This window comes from Staurois parvus, unplaced genomic scaffold (assembly GCF_062004578.1).
Source record: "Staurois parvus isolate SC_StPar_1 unplaced genomic scaffold, SC_StPar_1.0 ptg003414l, whole genome shotgun sequence".
NCBI classification, from domain to species: domain Eukaryota; kingdom Metazoa; phylum Chordata; class Amphibia; order Anura; family Ranidae; genus Staurois; species Staurois parvus.
The window spans coordinates 18,040-25,366 of record NW_028321210.1 but is presented as its reverse complement, the minus strand read 5'-3'; positions in this window follow the sequence as shown (position 1 = coordinate 25,366).

The following is a 7,327-nucleotide window of genomic DNA, read 5'->3' as shown; positions in this document are numbered from 1 at the left end:
GGAGGGGACAGGAGGGGGGGATATGGAGGGGACAAGAGGGGGGATATGGAGGGGACAGGAGGGGGGGATATGGAGGGGATATGGAGGGGACAGGAGGGGGGGATATGGAGGGGAAAAGAGGGGGGATATGGAGGGGACAGGAGGGGGGGATATGGAGGGGACAGGAGGGGGAGGGGGGATATGGAGGGGACAGGAGGGGGGGATATGGAGGGGGGGATATGGAGGGGACAGGAGGGAGGGATATGGAGGGGACAGGAGGGGGGGATATGGAGGAGACAGGAGGGGGGATATGGAGGGGAAAAGAGGGGGGATATGGAGGGGACAGGAGGGGGAGGGGGGATATGGAGGGGACAAGACGGGGGATATGGAGGGGACAGGAGGGGGAGGGGGGATATGGAGGGGACAAGAGGGGGGATATGGAGGGGACAAGAGGGGGGATATGGAGGGGACAGGAGGGGGAGGGGGGATATGGAGGGGACAAGAGGGGGGATATGGAGGGGACAGGAGGGGGGATATGGAGGGGACAGGAGGGGGAGGGGGGATATGGAGGGGACAAGAGGGGGGATATGGAGGGGACAGGAGGGGGGATATGGAGGGGAAAAGAGGGGGGATATGGAGGGGACAGGAGGGGGAGGGGGGATATGGAGGGGACAGGAGGGGGGATATGGAGGGGGGGGATATGGAGGGGGAAAAAGGGGGGATATGGAGGGGACAGGAGGGGGAGGGGGGATATGGAGGGGAGAGGAGGGAGGGATATGGAGGGGACAGGAGGGGGGGGGATATGGAGGGGACAGGAGGGAGGGATATGGAGGGGACAGGAGGGGGGGGTATGGAGGGGACAGGAGGGGGGATATGGAGGGGAAAAGAGGGGGGGATATGGAGGGGACAGGAGGGGGAGGGGGGATATGGAGGGGACAAGAGGGGGGATATGGAGGGGACAAGAGGGGGGGTATGGAGGGGACAAGAGGGGGATATGGAGGGGACAGGAGGGGGGATATGGAGGGGGAGTATGGAGAGGACAGAGAGGGGAGAACAGGAGGGATATGAAGGGGAGAAGCGGCGATATGGGAGGGACAGAGAGGGGAGAACAAGTGGGGGGTATGGAGAGGACAGGAGAGGAGAAGGGGGATATGGAGGGGAGAAGGGGGATATAGAGGGAACAGAGAGGGGAGAAGGGGGGATATGGAGAAGACAGAGATGGGAGATATGGAAGGAACAAGAAAGAGGCAGAGAGGAGATATGGGCAGGACAGAGAGAGGAGAAGGGGGGGGGGGATATGGAGGGGACAGGAGGGGGACATGAAGGGAATATGAGAGAGACAGGGAGGGGATATGGAGGGGACAGGAGGGGGACATGAAGGGAATATGAGAGAGACAGGGAGGGGATATGGAGGGGACAGGAGGGGGACATGAAGGGAATATGAGGGAGACAGGGAGGGGATATGGAGGGGACAGGAGGGGGACATGAAGGAAATATGAGGGAGACAGGGAGGGGATATGGAGGGGACAGGGAGGGAATATGAGGGAGACAGGGAGGGGATATGGAGGAGACAGGGAGGGGATATGGAGGAGACAGGGAGGGAATATGAGGGAGACAGGGAGGGGATATGGAGGAGACAGGGAGGGGATATGGAGGAGACAGGGAGGGAATATGAGGCAGACAGGGAGGGGATATGGAGGGGTCATAGGGGGACAGGGAGGGAATATGGAGGGAGACAGGGAGGGGATATGGAGGAGACAGGGAGGGGATATGGAGGAGACAGAGAGGGGTCATAGGGAGACAGGGAGGGAATATGAGGGAGACAGGGAGGGAATATGTAGGAGACAGGGAGGGAATATGAGGGAGACAGGGAGGGGATATGGAGGAGACAGGGAGGGAATATGAGGGAGACAGGGAGGGGATATGGAGGAGACAGGGAGGGAATATGAGGGAGACAGAGAGGGGTCATAGGGAGACAGGGAGGGAATATGAGGGAGACAGGGAGGGGATATGGAGGGGTCATAGGGGGACATGGAGCTCTCTGAAATCTCTCTGCCTAATCATAACCAACCCATTGCACTGTCCTCATAGCATTAACCCTTCCACAGTCAGACTCCACCCATTGTCAGGAATTCTCCATCTCCAGTGTCTTAAGTGAATAAACGCTTTCCCACCATGATGGGGGGGGGGGGGGGCACTGGCCAATGAAAATGTTAATTCAGGGCAGCTGTGGAGTAAGCACCAGTTATGAATGAGTTGATTCCATCCAGTCATTGGGGGGGGGGGGCACCAGTTATGAATGAGTTGATTCCATCCAGTCATTGGGGGGGGGGCACCAGTTATGAATGGGTTGATTCCATCCAGTCATTGGGGGGGGCACCAGTTATGAATGGGTTAATTCCATCCAGTCATTGGGGGGGGGGGGACCCAGTTATGAATGGGTTGATTCCATCCAGTCATTGGGGGGGGCACCAGTTATGAATGGGTTGATTCCATCCAGTCATTGGGGGGGGGGCACCAGTTATGAATGGGTTAATTCCATCCAGTCATTGGGGGGGGGGGCGACCCAGTTATGAATGGGTTGATTCCATCCAGTCAGTGGGGGGGGCACCAGTTATGAATGGGTTAATTCCATCCAGCCATGGGGGGGGCACCAGTTATGAATGGGTTAATTCCATCCAGCCATTGGGGGGGGCACCAGTTATGAATGGGTTAATTCCATCCAGCCATTGGGGGGGGGGCACCAGTTATGAATGGGTTAATTCCATCCAACCATTGGGAGAGGGGGGGGCACCAGTTATGAATAGGTTAATTCCATCCAGCCATTGGGGGAGGGGGGGGGCACCAGTTATGAATGGGTTAATTCCATCCAGCCATTGGGGGGGGGGGCACCAGTTATGAATGGCTTAATTCCATCCAACCATTGGGAGAGGGGGGGGCACCAGTTATGAATAGGTTAATTCCATCCAGCCATTGGGGGAGGGGGGGGCACCAGTTATGAATGGGTTAATTCCATCCAGCCATCGGGGGAGGGGGGGGGGGCACCAGTTATGAATGGGTTAATTCCAACCAGCCATTGGGGGAGGGGGGGCACCAGTTATGAATGGGTTAATTCCAACCAGCCATTGGGGGAGGGGGGCACCAGTTATGAATGGGTTGATTCCAACCAGCCATTGGGGGAGGGGGGCACCAGTTAGGAATGGGTTGATTCCATCCTGCCAAGGGGGGGGTAGCAGTGGCCATGAATGTGTTAATGTGATGCCAGTGGATGTAATTAACCCCTCCAGGACCGGTGGCTCCCCGGGGGAGTCAGATTTAACCTCTTCATGGCCAGCACTCACTATGCCTGGGACTAGCCCGTTGCCCACCCTTGTCTGGAGCCTAATTAACCCATTCATGGCCCGAGCCTTCCCAATGGACGACAGAATTAACCCTTCCATGACCAAGTCTACTCCATTGCTTGGGAGATGATCCATCAGCCTGCCCACAGCTGCCCAGAATGAACATTCTCATGACCAGAGCCTCCTTATGGCTGGACAGAATGAATTCATTGACCTGCCCCCCACCCCCCATATATTTGCCTAATTTATGACCATTAACCCTTTCACAATCAGTGCCTGCTCCGAGTTGGCCAGATTTAATTCATTCCTGATCAGAGGCTCTGAGTTCCATCACCAAACATCCTGGACCTACGCGTTTCAGCCAATATGTGGATCTGGTTGCTGTTTTTTTAGGAAAATGTCCCTCATCCAATCACAATCTGCCTCGGCCTTCAGAGTTCTGCATACAAACCAACCAAAACCTTTACTGCTCCTTCCACCCCAGAAAGGTTTAGAACCATAAAAGTTCCTCCTGTCCACCAGCTCCGGAGTCTTCCAGAACTCCTCCTCCAGACTCATTCCCACAGGGGGCTTTTCTGTGAAGTCCAGGGCTGGGGGGGCATGGAGAGGACAGGATGGGACATGGAGGGCCAGCACAAGCCAGCTGGTGGGAGGTGTGGTTAAGGAGGGAAAGGGGGTGCATTTGGCCTCCTTTTCACCTTGTCCCATCTCTCCATACGCCGAGCGGCTCGGTATGCTTTGCTTCATTGTCCCATACCGGGCTCGTTGGCTCACCAGCAGAAGTTGGCTTCCTATTTGTTCTTGTTGGCCACTAGAACAATTGCCCAGGCATGGAAGAGCCCGTCTGTCCCTCTTCAGGGGGCGCGGGACCGGATGACCACGCTGATGCTCCTTGAATAGATGCCGAGTATCTGTAATGACCAACGGAAAATATGGGAGTGGTGGTTGACATGTGGTTTCCCACGCTCCCCCCGCTAGTCTGGGTTGGTGATGTAGCTCGGTATTGGCGTTTCCGGACCCCGGCTCCCGATCTCGTCGTTAATTCCAACCAGCCATTGGGGGAGGGGGGCACCAGTTATGAATGGGTTAATTCCATCCAGCCATTGGGGGAGGGGGGGGGCACCAGTTATGAATGGGTTAATTCCATCCAGCCATTGGGGGAGGGGGGCACCAGTTAGGAATGGTTTACTTCCATCGAGCCATTGGGGGAGGGGGGGCACCAGTTATGAATGGGTTAATTCCATCCAGCCATTGGGGGAGGGGGGCACCAGTTAGGAATGGTTTACTTCCATCGAGCCATTAAGGGAGGGGGGGCACCAGTTATGAATGGGTTAATTCCATCCAGCCATGGGGGGGGGGCACCAGTTATGAATGGGTTAATTCCAACCAGCCATTGGGGGAGGGGGGCACCAGTTATGAATGGGTTAATTCCATCCAGCCATTGGGGGCGGATGACCACGCTGATGCTCCTTGAATAGATGCTGAGTATCTGTAATGACCAACGGAAAATATGGGAGTGGTGGTTGACATGTGGTTTCCCACGCTCCCCCCGCTAGTCTGGGTTGGTGATGTAGCTCGGTATTGGCGTTTCCGGACCCCGGCTCCCGATCTCGTCTTCTTCCTTTTCTACTTTCCTTCCTGGGAGTTGCCAATTGTCGTTTTTACCAATAAAACTTTTCATTTAGTGCTGCACTTAGTCCGGCGCCCTCTTCATAATTTGTTGTTTTCATGTACAGAGCTCAGCTTGGCTCTAGGTCAGGGTTGTCATACTGGTGGCCCTCCAGCTGTTGCCAAACTACAAGTCCCATCATGCCTCTGCCTTTGGGAGTCATGCTTGTAACGGTCAATCTTGCAATGCCTCATGGGACTTGTAGTTTGCCAACAGCTGGAGGGCCGCCAGTTTGACACCCGTGACCTAAACGTGGTGTCGCTGATGGTGCTTCTTGCTGATGGACTCTCATTGTGAATGCTAATGGTCTCACATGGACTATATGGACTTTATGGACTTTTATGTAGTTACATTATAACCCTCCAGCACCAAATTTGTATATTTTATTCAACACAGACAGTAACTCAAACCAAAGGCCCCTATCCACCACCAAGGGCCGCTCTCCACCACCAAGGGCCGCTATCCACCACCAAGGGTCGCTCTCCACCACAAAGGGCCGCTCTCCACCACCAAGGGCCGCTCTCCACCACCAAGGGCCGCTATCCAACACCAAGGGCCGCTCTCCACCACCAAGGGCCGCTCTCCACCACCAAGGGCCGCTCTCCACCACCAAGGGCCGCTCTCCACCACCAAGGGCCACTATCCACCACCAAGGGTCGCTCTCCACCACCAAGGGCCACTCTCCACCACCAAGGGCCACTATCCACCACCAAGGGCCACTATCCACCACCAATGGCCACTCTTCACCACCAAGGGCCGCTCTCCACCACCAAGGGCCGCTATCCACCACCAAGGGTCGCTCTCCACCACCAAGGGCCGCTCTCCACCACCAAGGGCCACTATCCACCACCAATGGCCACTCTTCACCACCAAGGGCCACTATCCACCACCAAGGGCCGCTATCCACCACCAAGGGCCGCTATCCACCACCAAGGGTCGCTCTCCACCACCAATGGCCGCTATCCACCACCAAGGGCCACTCTCCACCACCTTTGGCCACTCTTCACCACCAAGGGCCGCTATCCACCACCAATGGCCGCTCTCCACCACAAAGGGCCGCTATCCACCACCAATGGCCACTATCCACCACCAATGGCCGCTCTCTACCACCAATGGCCGCTAGCCACCGCCTCATAAAAGAAACAAAAAGAGAAAGGAAAGAGGAGTAGAAAAGGAAGAAGAAGTCGAGACCCTCTTCCTTCTTTTTTGTCCGTGTTGTATCACTGTTTTTGTAATCTGACAGGCCCTGCGTGGGCGCACCTTCTGTTCTCTCGGTGATAGAGCGCTGTTTTCTCTACTATTTATGTACCATTGATGGCCCTGTGTGGGCGCACCTTCTGTTCTCTCGGTGATAGAGCGCTGTTTTCTCTACTTTTTATGTACCATTAATGGCCCTGCGTGGGCGTGTCTTCTGTTCTCTCGGTGATAGAGCGCTGTTTCCTCTACTTTTTAGGTGTCATTGATGGCCCTGCATGGGCGCACCTTCTGTTCTCTCGGTGATAGAGCGCTGTTTCCTCTACTTTTTAGGTGTCATTGATGGCCCTGCGTGGGCGCACCTTCTGTTCTCTCGGTGATGGAACGCTGTTTCCTCTACTTTTTAGGTGTCATTGATGGCCCTGCGTGGGCGCACCTTCTGTTCTCTCGGTGATAGAGCGCTGTTTCCTCTACTATTTATGTGCCATTGATGGCCCTGCATGGGCGCACCTTCTGTTCTCTCGGTGATAGAGCGCTGTTTCCTCTACTTTTTAGGTGTCATTGATGGCCCTGCGTGGGCGCACCTTCTGTTCTCTCGGTGATAGAGCGCTGTTTCCTCTACTATTTATGTGCCATTGATGGCCCTGCGTGGGCGTGTCTTCTGTTCTCTCGGTGATGGAACGCTGTTTTCTCTACTTTTTATGTGCCATTGATGGCCCTGCGTGGGCGTGTCTTCTGTTCTCTCGGTGATAGAGCGCTGTTTTCTCTACTATTTATGTACCATTGATGGCCCTGCGTGGGCGTGTCTTGTTGCTCACGTCTTCTTGAAATGTTTATGAATTAATAAAAACCACTGAAATACAAGGTGGGAAAGGGAAGGGGGGAGGGGGGTGTTGCCAAAATACGTGGGCCTTGTCTTTATAGGGACCCCTTTAATCAGAAGGTTCAGTGAACGGAAGACCCACCAATGAGGATTTGGCGCCTCCCTTTACCTTTCACCACCACAGTGAGGTTTCTCATTTTTTGCACAGCTGTAAACATCTGCATACAATTATGGAACCCTCCCCTCCCCCGGAACATTCTATTTTTTTGTTTTTTAAAGCAGAGGCCCTGGAGAATAAAGAGATGATGGTCACAACTTTTT